The following is a 17789-nucleotide window of genomic DNA, read 5'->3' as shown; positions in this document are numbered from 1 at the left end:
AAAAACAAAAAAAAACATATCTACTGTATAAATGCTGTTTAGAAATACTCGATGCCCTACCCCCCCATTTTCATAATGACGTGTCGGCCTTGAACCTATAAGATCAGGTCCTACATTGGTCGTTGGCATTGGAGGGGGAGCCAAAAAAACAACAATTGGACCGCCGAGAGTCAACTGAATGCATTTAAGTGAGGATGATGAGTCCGCCTCTCTCTTGAGTGAGTAAACCAGGCAGAATTCAAAGTTAAAGGGAGAAGAAAAGAAAGAAGCTGGAGACGAGCATACACAGTCCGGTCCCAGCGGTTTAATTATTTTAATTATCTCTCCTCTTTCAGCTTTCCGAAAAAAAAAAGAGGCCATTAAAGGATGCCCGTTTGGGTTAATCTGATTAAAAAAAAAAAAAAAAAAAGAAAAAAAAAAAAGACAAGATGGAGGGAGAGATGAAAGGCTGTAGATGTCAGTGCTAATCAGGGAGTTAAAATTGCTATTTGTGAACTGGGCCGGTTGTTCAAGTGTGCAGAAAGTGTATGCAGTGTGAATGTTTTTCTTTTCTTTTTTTTTCTTTTTGTTTAATATGCTGTTTCCTCACTTCAAAACACCAAATTTCAGCAGACTGTATTGATAAACTCCCTCTCATGCTCTTCCTCAAGCTACTGCCATGTTAAATTCTCTCCCGATGTAACTGCTGGCCAGCAAACGCAAGACGCCATTTCAAGTTTAGTCAACGTCATTTTCTTGAGGAGAGGCCTTTTAAGCAAATGACCAATACCATACAACTTTATTTATATAGCGCATTCCATAAAAGCTACAGCTGTACCAAAGCACTTTACATGACAGTAACAAAATAGTAATAATATAACAAACGAAAGCAATAAATTAAAACACAGACCCGAGGCACCGGGAAACGTACGTTTTGTTTTTTTCTTGTGGTTCATGACGTCTTGTCCTGTTCATTTTGGGGCAGGTTGCAGTGTGTGAGGCAAATGGTGGTCACACCAGATCCTGACTTGATTTTATGAACTCCCCCCCTTCGGACTATAGTCAATTAGCGCATTTTTAATTGGCCTCATCTTAAGGCAAACCTGTGCAATAATAATGCCCGCCAAAGGGAGAGTGCTCACGAACAGATTTAGGCAGATCTGTGAAAAATATTGGAAACAAAAATGTGTTTTGTGTACCCAAAAAGAATCTTGGATCTTTGAGTTCAGCTCATGTAAAACGGGAGCAAAAACAAGTGTTGCAAGTGTTCAGCGTAGAATACAATAAATTTGGCAGTGCAGTTCACGTAGCTGTGCATTGCAACAAAAGGAGTTCAAGCAATATTATATGAACTGACTTAGAGACATTAAAGGGAACATTTTGAATGGAGAAAAAAAAGAGTAAAAAAAAACAATACATTCAAACCGACAGAAAGATGTGGACTAAAATGATTACCGAACACATTTGTTTACAATATGATCGTAACTGGCTTTTTTTTTTTTTTTAAATATGGCAAAGTGAATATTAGGTCAGACTATGTTTCTAGCAATTTTAAAAGGAAAGTCAACCGAAACATATTTTTTTCAGGAAAATGTTCCCAGCAGGCCCACCAGTTGAAACGCGGCATTCTGATTAATGTTGCGTTTGTGGAATAAGAGTAAATCCACTCATTTTTAGCCATCCCTGGGGGCGGCCATTTTGTCACTTGCTGTCGACTGAAAATGACATCACAACTGCTCACAACGACCAATCACGGCTGACCTGTTTTCTGAATCTGAGCCGTGATTGGTCCTTGTGAGCAGTTGTGATGTCATTTTCAGTCGACAGCAAGTGACAAAATGGCCGCCCCCGGAGATGGCTAAAAACCAGTGGATTAACACTTATTCCACAAACGTAATATTTATCAGAATGCACTGTTATAACTGAGTGGGCTTGCATAGAACATATTCTTGAAACAAATTTTTTGTGTTAACTATCACTTTAATAAGTTCATTATTTCGTCTTTTTTGCCCGCTTTAGAGCAACCACATTTCTTTTCTAAGTCTGCCACTTTGCATCCGAACACAGACCTGCACCGGTAGGAAGAACCTGTACGTGATTGGCTTAAGTAGCCATGCGCCAAGGCAACACTGTCAGCTGCCATAATGCACCTGGCTGCTAAAGTTCCTGTGACTGCAGAGCTTGACATTTGTTCAGGCACCAATGAGCACAAAACCAGCACAGGTGTTGAGCTGCTCCACGGCAAGAGGAGGGAGGGGCTGCTGGGGGGGGGGGAAAAAAAAAAAAAAAAAAAAAAAACCAAACAACAACCCAACAACAACAAAGATTTACTTTCAAACTAAATCAAGCAGAAGGAATGTCCTAAGTGTGTGGAGAGATGGACGGGAGCCCATGCAATATTAAAGCAGCGTGTCTGGCGATGCCAAGCATGCCACTCCTCTCCGCCGCTCCCGCCCTCCTGGCTTCCCGGCCATCGGCGCTTCCCTCAAGGTGACACTTCAAAGCGGGCACGCAGACGCGGCAGGCCTCGCTGTCGGCATGAAGCCAGCGTCGCCCCCCCCCCCCCCCCCCTTGTTCCCATCACCCGTACACCCCCTGCCCCCCTGCGCCCCTCTCCATCCTATCAATACCACCTCAAAGCCACACAGTCGCTCTCCCTGCCGGGCCAGGTCGGCGCCAAGATCCACGCCGCCTGCCACCTCGGGAGGCCCTGTCAAAAAAAACAAACAAAAAAAACCTGCACCCCAGCAGCGTAATTAATAGCGGGCCATTCCGAACGCAAAGCTTTGGAATGCTCCCCGTGCTGCTGGTGAGTTGCGAGGCCTCGACAGCAGGCAGGTGAGAAAAGGAGAGCCGGTCGGGGTGGCATTCAAATCATTTGAATTCCGATGATTGGATTCCACATGCATTATTCTGTGTTGTTTTTTGTTTTTTTTTCGGTGTTGCGGTGTTGCCGCCTGTCTGCCTGGGTGTTACTTCAGAGATGTCTCTCTTCCGCAGATGATTGGAGAGACTCGAACTAAACAACGTGGCTCTGCTCCCCTCGGCCTGTCTGACAGGTGCGTCACGAAAAGCCCAAATGTGTTCGCCCGCACGCACGCACGCACAGGCGCCCACGCGGTCTGCCGCAACCGGGTCCTGAGTCTTGTAATCACCTCTCCGACCCGGTGGGAGGATTTTACGTGCCGTGATCGATATTTGCCGATCTGTCTGCCCGCGTCAAGCTCAAATAAAAGCAGATAGCAGGAGACAAGGTGGCGCTTGCAGGTCATTGGGGGGGGGAGGGGGGGGTGCGGCGCCGACGTTTGATGTCCGCCAAAGCGCTCATCAGTGTGTAGAAGCAGCCTCATCTCGGCACGCCGGGTCACTGCAGCCTCACCCTGAGTAGCGCACGGCTGATTGTCTCTCTGTCAGGGTGAGCGGGGTTGTTGTTTTTCCCGAGGTGAGGCGATGGATCTTGTCCGACTAGCTGGGCTTCACTTTTTTAATAGGGCCTCAGCTCTGGCACCTGGCAGGCCCGCTCACATCTCGCTCCACCTCTCCTCATCCCGACAGGCCTGAACCCATGTTGTTATGGTAGTTTTTTTTTTTTTTCCCCCCCCAGTACATAAAATCCTCTGCTTCGTCCTTTTGCATTGTGAATGGACTAAGCGGGAACAAAGGCTGTTGAACAACTTGAGCTTTTTTTTTCTAAAGTGATGAATTTAATTGGAACAACGGTTGGAAACCTGATCTGACTTGTTGCGTATTAGCGATACAGTGTGACAGGGCAGCAGCACTAAAAAGCATCGTTTAAAGGCGAGGTTTGCGGTTTTAAAACCGTCAGCAAGCTTTGAATGTCGCGTCACTTCATTCATCCCTTCCAGTCTCTGAAAAAAGGCAGGCTCCCCACTTACATGCACAAGATGTGCGTTGTACGAGGTCTACATGGCAGAAGGACTCGCTGTCCGCGTCAGGAGATCAGTGCGCGCAAAGTGCGCAGTAAGATCCGCAGAGGCGGATGATGTGAAGTTGACCGCTGTGGAGTGGAGTGGGCGCTTGGAGAGCGCCGTCTACCCCACGTCGTGCATCCTGGATCAAATCCTCCCAAATTGCCTCGCACCACCTGCGCCACAACTTAGACCTGCTTTTAGCTGCTCGAAATTCTGGTCTACTTTCTGTCACCAAATGTTCAGGTGCGCCTGGGGCATGTCATTAAAAAAAAAAAAAAAAAAAAATCTTAGTCCACTGGTATGCCCAGCGAGGCTCAACACTGTCGACTAAACAGCACCCCCTTAATGCTTAATCCGTCTATTTTAAAAATGTTCCTGTCATTCGTCAACCGTCAGCAAAACGGGGGGCGTCCGTCAGTGACGGATAGATGGACCGGTCTGTCACATAGACGGAATGCCCAGCTCTGTCCCCAAAAATCGGAGGTCAACCAGCATCTCCAAACGGATCGTGTCGTTCAACTTTGATATGCTACAGATGTGTCGCTTTAGTTCCATTTGTGACAAGAATACGGAACTAACTGCTGTACCTCTTAGTGAATACTGTCCGCGGTGAAATTTTGCACGGCATGGAAACGGGAATCTCAGCCATGAGAACATTATGGCATTTAGGGCAAGGAGCTGGTTAGCTGACACGCTGATATAATTAGGTCGTAATAAATAAAAAAAGGCGATGGGGAGTGAGGGTGCGTCTCAACTATGGCCATTAAAGAACCCACATAGGATGCTTATAATGGAAAAAAAGTCACCTGTCTGCCTGGAAATACACACGCTTTCTCTTTTTCCAGCTCGGGCCCGTGCGCATTTATCTAGTGTCCTACTTACAAAGTCATTCTCAGTGTTAAACCCTGGAATCCTGACCCTTTTAAAAAAAAAAAAAAAAAAATTAAAAAAAAAAAAAAAAGAAGCTAACTGGGTTTGCTGTTGCCTCAAACCAAACCAAAGTAAGTGCATCGTCTGCTCGGCAAGGGCAGGTCAAATAATTAACAGCATTAAAATGTCTCTTCTCTTTGAGCTTTGTAAAAGTAGACAACAGTTTTTTTCTTGTCAGATTTTTTTGGAGCCAATACACCGATCAGCAAGTTTAAAAGAGGGGGGAAAAAAAAGATATCCGATCAGTACTGTACAGTTGACCGCCACTATTCGCGGTGGATTTGGACTGGCCAGGTCCACAAATAGACAAAAATTTGCGTCTAATTGACACCCATTGAAATGCATTGGAGAAAAAAACAATAACAATCGAACCCTAAAAATTCTCCCATAAATGCTGGTAAATATACAATTGACGTTTACAACCGATCACCGATTTTGCATAAAAGTCCAAATATCTGCCGTAAAGTGTAACATCGACTCGACAAGGCCTCGCGCTCTGTGTCGCGGCAATATTTTCTCTTGTCGATGTTGCGACAATATTTTTTCCCGTCGGAATCGGTAAAGCCGCCTGTTTGAACTCCAGCGATGTTGCTGCGTTGCGCCCTACCTGCTGTTCATCTTGGCGACAGGCAATGCGCTCGAGCGGGTTGTAATGAGTCAGGCATTGGGTTTTAATAAGCAGAGCTTTACCCGCAGATCCCTCCGTGATTTGCATCCATGTCGGACACGAGGCGAAAAGCGGCGTGATTGATTCATGGCTCTTCCCGCGTTGCGGCGAGGGAGGGGGGAGAGAAAGATGGAGGAAGGCCGTAGATTTATTATCAAGCTCAGCGACAAAAGCAAGGAAGAGAGTGTGCATATGTTAATCCGCTGGCTGAACGATGATCAAAGACTGGAACAAGCTGAGCCCCGCTGATCGCCTCGGGGCAAATGATGCTCTCCAAGCAGCTGGGAAAGTGTGCAGATAAGGAGTAAACAGAGAGCGCCGAAAATCAATAGCTCAGGTTCGGCCCGTGGCTTTTGGCGTGAAGGTCAAAGGAAGAAGTCGGAGAGCCAACGGGTGCTTTTTGGGGGACAGTTTAAACCGCTTGGTGTGTGTGTTATAAAAAAAAAAAAAGAAAAAAAAAGCCGCAGAAATGTCAGAAAACCGCTAACCAAAATTCACATGCGTATCTCCATCTGTGCCCACAAAAATCTCTGAAAATATCAAAATGATCGCTTCAATAGTTTGCATTTAATGGACAATAAGCTTTTGTCTCCACAAAGACGTTCACTATCGAGAAAAATCTGTACTTAATGTAAAAAACGACAAACACGTGCGTACAGTATCTCGACCTATGACCACATCAGTCTTTGAAAATATCAAAATGATCGGCTCAATGTTTTGGATTTTATGGCCATTGAGCGTTTTCCTCACTAAACGACAAGATGTCAATGTTCCTAAAATGTTGGTGCAATCATTTTGATATTTTCAGAGACTGATGCGGATATAAGTAGAGACACCCACGTCGATTCTGGTAAATATCGGTTGGCAGTGTTATGACATTAAGTGATATTGAGATTTTTGTATGGAGAGGAAAACAGTTAAAGGGATGTCAACCCAAACATATTTTTTTCCAGAATATGTTCCCAGCAGGCCCAGGAGTTGAAACACGGCATTCTGATTAATATCGCGTTTGTGGAATATAGGTTGAAGTGGGCATGAGTAGAGATGTGCATGTCAATTTTGGTGACAATTCCAAACATGACATTAACCGACGTGATAGGGGATATGAGTTAAACAGTAAAATCCACCCCTTTTTGTCCATCTCAGGGGGCGGCCATTTTGACACTTGCTGTCAACTGAAAATGACATCACAGTTGCTGCGGGCTCAGATGATGACCAATAATGGCTCAGCTTCAGAAAACAGGTGAGCCATTTTGTTGTTGACTCCCAGTTGAAGTTTTTTTTTTTTTTTTTTACACATGCATTTTAGTCTGCCCCCTTTCTGGCCAGTTTGGGCGGAATCAGGCGTGTGCAGTCACATAGTATGCTTGAGAGGTTCGCATAGTATGCTTGAGAGGTTCGATCCAAGGTTAAAAAAAACCCATCCTGAAAAAACATGCATTTGTATTTGAAGCATTCGAGCATTTGATTCATGGGCAGTGGAGAGAGGACCTCACATCTGCTCATTTGGATTTCAAAGCGAGTGGAAATTTCTTTTTAGTGTCAAAAACACCCCGCATGGGTCCCGTTTGTTCTTTCTCTGCGATCCCACCTTTCTCCGCGGACTGACCCAAAGTATTCCCCCAAGGCGTCTACCTTGGGCACCAGCCGCCGATGGCAGCCGAGGGAATATGTGGCTTACGAGTCATCCGATCCCAGTGGCTCATTTGTAGTTAGGAAATTCAAAATTGACATCCTGGTGAACATGCGATTCGCCCACATGTCAACGTGTAAAAAATGTGGAAAGACAAGCACTTTCCCTTTGATCAAAACACTCAGCCCTCCCTGTCATAATGCGGAATATCTGGGAAAAAAAAAAAAAAAAAAAAAATCATCTGTCACTATTCTGTTGATTATGAATTCATGTCTTTGTTTGCCAGTAGCTAAATAATTACAATTACTTAGCTCTTTACCCTCAGGCTTTGGCATCTTTTGACTTCCTCTACTTCAGTAGCGGATTGTTTTTCTGATTAGTCACTTTGTTTAATCTACTAACGATGGCATCCCCTCAGGCTAAATGCCTGATTCGGCTTACCGGTTTATTTATTCATTTGTACTTTTGACGTGTTAATCTGCATAAATGGCGCAGCGCTCCATCAGGACCCCGGTAGGTCTCTCCGCACCTGTCAATTACAACAAATCCGAGACTGTCGGAAGCAGCCACCCTGGACGCTGCACCTTGATCGAGGTAGAAGTCAGCCTGTCAATCCACTCGGATGTGCTCGGCGTTGTCAAGGAGACGTTGCGTTTCAGCCTTTTATCGCCGCCCGCAGTCTGCACGGATAATTGAATACAACTGCTGCTAATTGAGATTGATTGAGAATATTCATCGCCGCGTATAAATAGACACCGCGGGGTGACGCCTTGTCGCACTCATTGGAGGTGGCATTGTGAAAAAAAAAAAAAAAATCCTCACTTATATACGACTGCATATTAGTGGGGGGAAAGAGTATTGTACAAATGTACATAGTTTTTCTGGACTTTTCTTTTGCTTTCGAGCAGAAGACTGAAGGTTTTGTGATAGCACTGACTAATGACCACGTCGCAAAGTTCCCTTTTGCGGTTGTAAAGTAGTGAGTGATTAACGCAGAGGCCTAGTACGTTTTGCTGAGGTCTCGTGTGATCGCATTGCATGATTGGGGTTCGGACTTCTGATGATTTCTGTGCGACTTTACAGCACCGGTGTCAAACTCAAGGCCCGAGGGCCAGATCCGGCCCGCGACATCATTTTGTGTGGCCGTGAAGTCAAATCATGTGCGTTGACTTGACATGGTTTTTCAAATCGTCTTCACTTGTATCACTAAATATGATATTTTGCAAACGTTTGTTATCAATCCCTCCTTTGAAATCAACGGAAAAATCGTTGCGCAAACTATTTACTGGCTTCTGATTTCAAAACTAGCTATCCGTGAATTTTTTTTTGGGATAATATCAGGCGATCCTACATTTATATGGGCTCACAGTCGTAACAGCCCTCCGACGGACACCATAACTGTGATGTGACCCGCGGCGAAAAGGATTTTGACACCCCCTGCTTTACGGTATTTACAATATTGGTCTAATTCTTAGTTGTGCAACCTCAGGAGCATTGCATATTAGACATTCTGCTGTACTTTAATTTTATTTTTATACACTATGTTTCCCCGTGTCATTTGTCTGCGTCTTGGAGTGCAGCATTTATTTCAGGGTCTGTCGTAATTTTCCTTCTCTTCCTGTAAAATTGCTCGCATAGCCACCGTGCCGTATTTTGCGTATGTCGACCAGCTCGGCACAAAGGACTATTGTTACGTGTGCGGGGGAAAAAAATCATTTTGGGCACCATACGGAGCTTTTCAAGGTGCACCAAAATTGAAACGGGTCTGACTTAATACTTCACCGTCAAACGTTGTTCGCGCTTTTGAGCAGACGCGGCTTTTTGTTTTTGCGCCGAAGTTCTCACACAGGAATCGTTAACCGACGTGGCGGAACGTCAAAAGCGTCCAGCTGATCCCCCATAGTGCAGCTTGGCCATTAGCTCCGTCCCTCGTCAAATGAATATCTGGACAGTTGTGGTTAACCGTTTAGGCCCGCAGACGTCCTCCGCATTTGGGATGCAAATTCAATCCAATCAAACGAAACGTCAACAAGCTCCGAGTAATTGCGCTTGATAAAAAATGCATGGAGGTTGTTGTACAGCACTCGCTTCCCACAGATGCGAGGAAGTTAACTCTCATTACTTGCACCGTGATAAAGTGCAGTGACGTTGCTGTCAACTAAAGCAACGCGTTGGGTTCATCTAATAACGTCGACTGCCTACCACGCGCTCGCCAGTGATTCATTTGCGGCAGTTTGTTTCCGGAGAAATATTGTTACTGGCTGCAGCAATTAATTGTCTCTATTTCTGCTTTGACACTTGTCTGTGTAGTTAAAAATCCCTGACATCAAGTCTGGATGTTTTATTCATTCTAAGATTTAATTTATATACAAATATGGATGGATGTGCGCTTTCGGAGTGTTCCCCGCTAACGGCTCCCATAGCACACTTAAAAAGAAGAATTTGTTTAGTTCTTCATTGGTGCACTGCGGGTCGTATGATCAGTTTAAAGCCGTAAGCGTTCACCGTTTCAATCTTCGCGATGTAATCCAAGGCCGCCTTGAATCTTTCTGTCATCGGCAGGGTGGACGAGCGGGTGATTCAATGTGACATGCAAAACAGCTGTTTGGCTCCCAGAAATGTGAATAATAAAGATGACGACACGACAGCTGTCAGTGGCGGGCGCGGCGGGGGAGTCAAACTCCACAAACCAAAAACTCCAGACTAAATTATGATGGCGGCTTCGTGGCAAAGAGCAGCTTTTCTCTGTGGCGGCAGTATGTGCATGTTTCACGGGCATTTCGCAGCTATTTAGTAGGAATTGGAGAAAATGAGCTGAAAACCTGCCAATTGCAATGATGAAGTGTTAACTCATTCACTGCCAGACATTTTCAGACCCTCTTTTACCGTAAAGTTTGAAAAAAAAATGGAAAAAAAATAGCATAGTTCTTATCCTGGATTTAAAAGCATTCCGACTTGGTGCTGACTTCAGTTCTGTTGGCAACCTCTTCCATTTGCGTGCAGCATAACGGCTAAATGCTGATGCACCGTGTTTGCTTTGAACTCCGAGGTCCACTAATTGACCCCGGTCTGCTGACGTCGGAGCCCTACTTGGTTTATATTCCATGAGCATTTCTGTCATGTGTTTGGGATACAAACCGTTCAGTGATTTATAGACCAGCAACAGAATTTTCAAATCTATTCCACAGCTCACCGGAAGCCAGTGTTAGGTTTTTACAAACGGGTTCTGATCATAAAATCCAATATGGATTTTACTGTGGATTGCAATTTATAGCGATGACATTTCAGAATACAAATCCACCTGTTGCTGAATCCAACCCTTAATTCACAAATATCACTAAATATATTACTGTAGTACACATCATATTATGATCAAATCCTGATGCATTAGAGAGAAAACAAGGGCCGAATCAGTGCAACAAAAGTCATCGACAAAGTCGAACGAAACATTTTTTAATTGATTATTGATTATTAAGTATTATTAAAACAAGAGAGAAGCTCCATTCCTAGATAGATTTAATCAGGACATAAGCCCTTCAAAACGTGCATGTTGCCCATGCAGTTGTAAAGGACCATTAGCGATTCTGGAATTGGGGGGGAAAAAAAAAAAAGCGTCACTTTTCAATAGGGGTTAATGCTTGTGACAGTGAACTGACGTCAACAGCTGTTCTCAAACAAGCCCTTTGATGACTCATTGACAGCGGAAGCTCCCGATTGCCGCGTTCGCTAACTGGGGGAGTGTCAGCATCTGTGCTCAGCTCGGGCTGATCACAGTCCCTCCGCTGCTCCCGCCTGCCAGAAGGAGCTAGTGATGAAATACCTCCGGTGTTAATGGATGTGAGAGCAACGGTGACCCTCTCCAAAGAGCAGGTTCCCTCTCGCCGTTAAAAAAAAAAAGAAAGAAAGAAAGAAAGGTCTTTGCTTTGCTCTGGATCAGAGCCGCGGTTCTCTCCGTGCCACTGGGACAAGCCAGACAAAGGTAATTGTTCACCTCCGCCTCCCCGTCACGACTCCGGGGAGTGCCTGTAGAGGACACTGATTTTTAAATGGAACGAAAAGACACACAGACGCGTCATGATGAGGTTATTAGCGCCGAGCTGGCTAATTATCCCGTTGTACCGTCAAAGCAGGAAGCGTACGGGAGCCATGTTGCGAGGTGAGCAGAGGTGGAGTGTTTGGAGAGAGCGGTCGGTTCATCTCTCCTCCTTCCCCAGGCGGGGCCGCAGGGGTGGCTCCCTCGCTTCGGCTTTTTCCCTGCGGCTTCCCCCCCAAGCCTGCTGTTCAGGTCCTGGTGACATCTGCTCGTGGCATGCCACGTCCTCCCCGCAACAGCCTCCTCAGAGGCCAGAGTGCCCCCCCCCCACCCCCCGGCCCCCGCGCGTCTCCCCGTGCAGATGTTGCGGTCCCCGGGTCCTGCCCGCGCGGAGAGCGTCGAGCGTGTTTGATGTGTGATGAAACAGAATCCAGCGAGCCACTCTGGGGCTCAGGGAGCAGCGGAGGCGAGGGAAGGATAGCAGGAAAGATGAGTGAAAGGGGGGAGGCAAAGGACAGGAAGGGAGGGATGTCGGGATGAGTCTCATAATATAAACCAGAGGCCAAACACAGAGTCCAAGGTTACACAATGTCCCTGCGCTGGAGGTCGGAAACCTCAAGAGAAAGACAGGACCGGATGCTGCATATTAAGGGGGAGACGGGAGGCGACGCTTGTAGTGGATTCAAAAAAAAAAATAGACGTGCTCAGATCTAAATTTCAGTGAATTTAAGAGCAAGAGCATTTTTAGCATAATCATCTGATTTCAGACATCATCGGAGTATGCCACGCATGAGTGAAATTAAACACCCACACCACAAAACAAAAAAAGAGAAACAGTTTTGGGGGGCTAATACGGCGCAAGTTGTTTTTCCAATAATTTCTGTAAACTCTTATTGCTCTGTTGTGAAATGCGGAAAGCCAATTTTCACAACAAAATTAAAATATTTTGTTGAATTGCCCAACTTAAAATTTTATCGAAATTTGTTGCCTTGAAATTTTTGAGTTCTCAACTTTTTTTTTTTTTTTTTTTTTGCGTTTCAAATTAATCTCTTAATTTCCTGCCCATTTCTAAAAAGCTGAACCTCCGCCCCACCATTTCATAACAGTGTTTTTTCTCATTTACATAATTACAGGCCCCAAACCAAGTTTCCTCACCCATGACTTGGCAGCTAGGCTGTGCGAGTTCACTGTCCGACACTCTACATCAAAGCCACAAGATAAGCAGAGCTGCAATGAGTTACGTTGGATGCACAGATAGCTTATAGCTTCCTGATAGGATGCACATCTTGGTAAAGTTGTGGGGATGTCTGCTGCATGCGCCGCATACACTGATCAGTGATGCCTCCAAGTAAAATAACGTTTTCTTTGTGGGGGGCTGGCACGTGCTTCACAGTTTGATATTGCTTTTTTATTTTATTTTTTTTAAGATTTAGGGATCCAAGTGCTGTCTCCCCTAGCGCTGGTCATCATGGTCAGAAAATCCGTATTTGCGATTGACCCACCAGTATGTGGTGGCCATAATTGTATGAGACGGAATAGCTTGCGTCATCTGGTAGACAAGGCCCCAGAGAAGTTTTTTTGAAATTTTCGGACGAAAAGAGTGAGCGTCTTGTGTAACGGTGCATAGACCATTGAGCAACAATTGAAAATGATGCGTTTTGGGTGCTGATGTCAAACATGAAATCAAAGACGAATGGAGAAAATGACTCTGAGGGCAGCAACACTCAAATTAGGAGACACAATCGTGTGAAAGAGGTTCAGAGGAACACAAGACGATTAGCGAGGAGAAGAGCAAATAATGGGATGGAGAAACGGGAAGGGGAAAAACAGAGTGAGAGAAAGTACAGTAGATGAGCAGCTGGGCGCTTTCTCGCTCTAATCTCGCACCCACCGCCCTCCCCCCCCCTCACAATGCACTATGTTAATTATTGTTGTGAAGGAAACGGCAAATGACTCACAATGCAGTGGAGGCTGATGATGATGCGATCATGATTACCACTTAGAGCGGGCAGCGCTTGGTGCACTTTGCGCGAGCAAGTTTTCAAAGGAGGAAGTGGCTGGGGGAGCGCTAACGGGGGGCGGGGGGGGGGGGGGGATCAGGTGAAGTGATGGATAGGTTAGCAGTTAAAGATCAAAGTGAAAAACAAAGGCAGATTTCAAACGGGCCCAGAGAGCTTGGCAACAGACCCGCGGCTCCTCTGATAATACTTAGATCTATAAATGTTTCCTCTTTTATTTATTTATTTTCTTATTTATTTTTCAAATGTATTCATCGCCATAATAATTTGGGCCTAACAAGCACTTGAGGGAGACGGCTTCCTTTTGCATCTCTCTCCCCCATTTCTTTAGTTCCCGGCGCCGCGGTGCGCCGAGCTCGGGGATTTGGGGGCACTATTAGAGAGAATTTCTTTTATTTGCTGCTAATGAATGATATGCATGATACTATTTCTCTTTTTTCTTGTGTACTTTGTGGGGGTAACAGCGAGGATTGGGGCAGGAGCGAGAGAATTGTACTCTTTTTCAAGGCTTTGTTCATTTAACCCTCTTCCCGCCTTCCCAGCGAGTGTACGCCGTTGTTATTGTCGCTTTGCCGGATTTCCAATTCAAATGTGCTATCAAACTTCACTTGACACTCGTGATGTGGCAAAGTTTGACTTTGTTTTCGCCGTCTTCAAGTGCCCGCCGTGTCGAAGAAATGTGGGTTAATTGGATTGTAAATATGTGAAGCGGCACAGCAGGTCTGTAAACATCTCGCAGGAACAGCCGCGCAGTCGTCGTTCTTTCTTATCGGCCTCTTCCTTCAACGGCCGCATGCTGCCGAATCAAACCGGTTTACGGCGGCATCTTTTCATCAGCCGGTCGAATTTGCAGCATTAGGGGGTTGCCTTTGCCCGGATTCCCAAGCTATTTCAATCCGAGACATCTGCGCCTTACATTTGAACGTAGGACCTCTTATTTGATAAGACGGTGCATTGTCACGCATAAAGTTCTGTTCTTGAGTTTGTACCGTGGAAGAAAGTAGTTGGTGAGAAACGCCACATACCATCAGACGGTCTTCCGACCTCCCTGGCCAACTTGATCACTTCCGCCCGTGGAGGTCTTTACATACTTTGCGCGCTTCGCCCTGAAGCATGGGCTCTTCAACATCAAGAATCGCGCTGATTGCAAAAGGAATGAGAGGAGCCGCTTTTATTGGAGGTCAAATCGAGTTGCCGGTGTTCACACCCACAACGGCGCAAAATGCCCGTTTTAACCGAAACCCAGTCTAGCCCTCCCCTGCGCAGATTTAGACTGCGCCTTGCTCTAGGATCGCACTGGGCACGAAAACCGAGCCCCTTAAACTCCATCTCGAGTTTTCCCTGCACAGGTATTGAGAAGCAGGACTCATACTCTAAGTGTGCTTTTTGCCGGTGTAAACATGGCCTTCTAATGACCTCCCTCCTGACTGAAAAGAGCTTCTCCTCCTCCTCGTCCGTCCCTCCTGTCTGCTTTTCTTCTTCCACGGTGTGATGTGTGCATTGACTCAAGGCCCCCCCCCCCGGAAACTTTGAAGTTGCCTCCCTGCCACCTTCGGCCTAAACCCGCAGCTTCAGATGGGAGTTGGCGGCGGCGTGATTGTCTCCCTTTGGAATGTGTTGCAGGAGAGGTTGTGTGATGAATGTTTAAGCAGAGGAGATGAAGCTGCTCTTCACACGCTGAGAGTCATGCCAGAGGCTTCACGCCTCAGCGGTCAGGAGGAGACGAGTCCGGGCCCGGCCGCCGTAATCTTTCCCTCCTACGGCGGGCTGCGTCGAATGGGGCGTCAGGGAACTGCCAGTGTCAAGGTCGACTTTCGATGCCAAGGGTCACACGGATGCCTGCCCTTTACTCCATGGCAAGTGGAGCGAAAGCAAAGTGCTCGGCGCGAGCACCGTGGACTCGTTGGTATTTAATTAATTATGATAAATGACCATTAAATAGCAAACTACGCAATTCGACGCGTCGCACGAGTGTTTAACTTTTAATCTCATAGAAAATCTCATTAAAAAAAAAAACGACTGCGGACGACTCAATCGGAGCGACGGGGGCAACGATCGCTCTCAGGTGCAACTCGGTAATATGGAATCCTTGTGTTTGTGTGCTGCCGCGCAGCTTGTTAACCGTCCCCTCCAACCGCCCCACATCGCCCCCACCCCCCCAACATCTGTGCAGAGGGAGGGGCCGCTGGCACGCCACATGGGGAGGCCCGCCTCACTCGCAGTCTGCCAGCCCACCTGACTGCCGCTGTGGCAGCCCAGCCCAAGGCAAGACCACAGGCTAGGGCCTCTTGTGGCCCCCCCCAGCAGGGCCCGCCATTCTCCCAGAGCCCATTAGAGCACCCGACCCAACCCAGCAGCCCCCTGCCCCAAGATGCCGTCGCTCAGTTGTCTTCCACACTTTGCGCTTGTCGACTTTTGCGCTGTTTTCATTCCTTTGCTTCTTTTGTATTTAGGAGGCAGCGGTTGTAATCCTGGTCGCATTTGCGCTCCCGTCCCGCGATGTAGGCGGGACGGTGACAGCTGGGCGGGCGCACGTAAATAGTCTCGAGGTGTTCCGAATATTTCCTTAATTGAATCGACAGCGCGGCTCTACGCTGCTTTTGCAATCATTCGCTGATTTAACATGTGAGCGGCAGAAATATCTGGAGAGCAAGTTGTTGAACCGCAGTCGCGGATGCAATTTGCGAACGGGACTTTGCGAAGCGTGTTGTAATGATTCAATTTATAATTAATCATATTTGATTTGCCAGATTGCGATAAAATTGGGGAGTGAAATTCTGCGGGCATTGGGACTTTTTTTAAAGCATTAACAATTCATGATCCTTGATGCATATGTAAAGTGCGGTAAATCCATTGCCTTGAATATTGATTATCCGAAATTAAAAATGCAGTTTGAGAAGAGGAGTCGAAGCGGTGTCCGGTCGGTCTCCGCCCCCTACAATTCATTTCTTAAGTTTGTAACCTGCGCGCGGTGTTTCCCAGCATGCAGCTCAGAATGCTAATGAGAGAGCTGCGGAGCCCTTTAATGAGTAGGTCATTAGCTCTGATTAGGATGTGCTTAATCAGGAGGTATTAAAAGGCAAAACCCATCATGTTGTAAAAGGGTGATGTTAAGCCTCAATGAAAACAGCGAGTTACTCTCCTGAGAGGGTCATACTGTAAACAAACAATCCACAAAAAGAGCCTTAGGCACAAGGATCAGCATCTTTTCAGAGTTTTTTTTTTTTTATCCATATACAGCAGGGTAGCCTTTGTCATTTGAATCCTTAAATAATCCTGTAAAATTTGGCAATGTAACGTGTGGAGGCCAGCTTCCCCTGATCTAGTGAATAAAGTTTTAAAATATCCCCAGGGCTTGGTACCGGGTACCCTCAACTTTGATCAATATGATGGCGATTTAGGGCTATATGATATGCTCACCGGCTTTATTTCCTGTGCTAGGAAGAAGATACTCTTGCCGACGATCGGTCGTAGATCAGGATTTGTATGCAAAACATCACATTTTAGACATGTTGCTTGCTTTGACACTGATCTAAGAATTACAAAAGGCTGCCAATAAAGCAGGATATTTTGCAGTTAGGGTTCAGGTTTAGGCCTTTTTAATTGTTAATAGTGCCATTCTTTTTTTTTCAATTTTTTCATTAGCATGAATGAAACAAAGAAATCCCAAATTGTTCCAACGTTTTTAAGCCTTCGTGTGCGAAAACAGGCTGGTTTGACTGCTCAAGAAGTCCATTTTTAGCCTGCTGAGCCACTTATTCATTCATCGTACATTTTAAGCAAATACCGAACAGAAGCAGCTGAGATAAAACCTCTATTCCGCACAGTTTGACATGAGGCCCTTTTTTCTCCCTCAGCAAAACCAGTTTTCCAGCGCTTTAGTCAAAGTCTCATCTTTTAACAGCTGTTAAACTGTTGAACTAAAACATCGTTTTCAGCCATTTATCTTGACGCGTTCCGACGTTTCCTTTGTAGGAGAAGTTGTTCAGCGCAAATAGAGGATCTGAATCTCCTTTCCCGCAAGTTGAAATAGTTGTCAGAAAGCTTCTTTTTTTTTTTTTTTTTTTTGCTAATGTGCGCGACGGGATAAAGGAACAGGAGGGAGGAAGATGGCAGGGCGGCGGGGTGTTGCGCAGGTGCACGGCGAACATGACAGAAAGGTACACGGATGGAAACGGAGTGGTATGAAACGCGGGAAGAGGAAAAGATAAAGAGGAAGAAGGAAATCATCGAGAGAGACTGGTAATGCGGGGGTCCCGCTCTAAATCGGCGTAGATTACGCAGCCCGCGGAGATCTTTCGACTCGTGTTCCTCCTCTCGCTGCCTTCTGTTTGACATGAGAGCGACTGAGGTAATCCGCAAGGTTGCGGGGGTTCACACGCGCTGCTCCCATCTGGGCTTTGAACCTTTCGCTCACCTCTCGCTCCGTCTCCTGCGCGACGTCGCAGCGCGTCAGACAAAGAAATTCAAGATGGCAGTTTACAGGGGAAACACTCGGCGCGTCCCGTAATGCAGACGAAGCTGACAAATTGATTTAAAAGGATGGAATGCGCTCCCCGTCCCACCAAAGTATTCCCTGTCACCTTTTTAAAACATA

At 46.2% G+C, this 17789-nt stretch overlaps 1 long non-coding RNA gene across 1 annotated transcript in view; it reads left to right on the top strand.

The window, feature by feature from the left end:
• Positions 1 to 17789, top strand: part of LOC147135819 (uncharacterized) — a 39569-nt gene that overhangs the window by 2979 nt on the left and 18801 nt on the right. Inside the window, exons 3-4 of the long non-coding RNA XR_015089903.1 lie at positions 2980 to 3038; positions 6655 to 6751. This is a non-coding gene — a long non-coding RNA (uncharacterized LOC147135819). The remainder of the gene's footprint in view (positions 1 to 2979; positions 3039 to 6654; positions 6752 to 17789) is intronic.

Source organism: Filicampus tigris, chromosome 15 (genome assembly GCF_054856515.1).
Source record: "Filicampus tigris isolate MCC_2025a chromosome 15, RoL_Ftig_1.0, whole genome shotgun sequence".
In the NCBI taxonomy this organism is placed as follows: Eukaryota; Metazoa; Chordata; class Actinopteri; order Syngnathiformes; family Syngnathidae; genus Filicampus; species Filicampus tigris.
The sequence above is the reverse complement of the archived record's forward strand: the minus strand, read 5'-3'. Positions and strand labels throughout refer to the sequence as shown.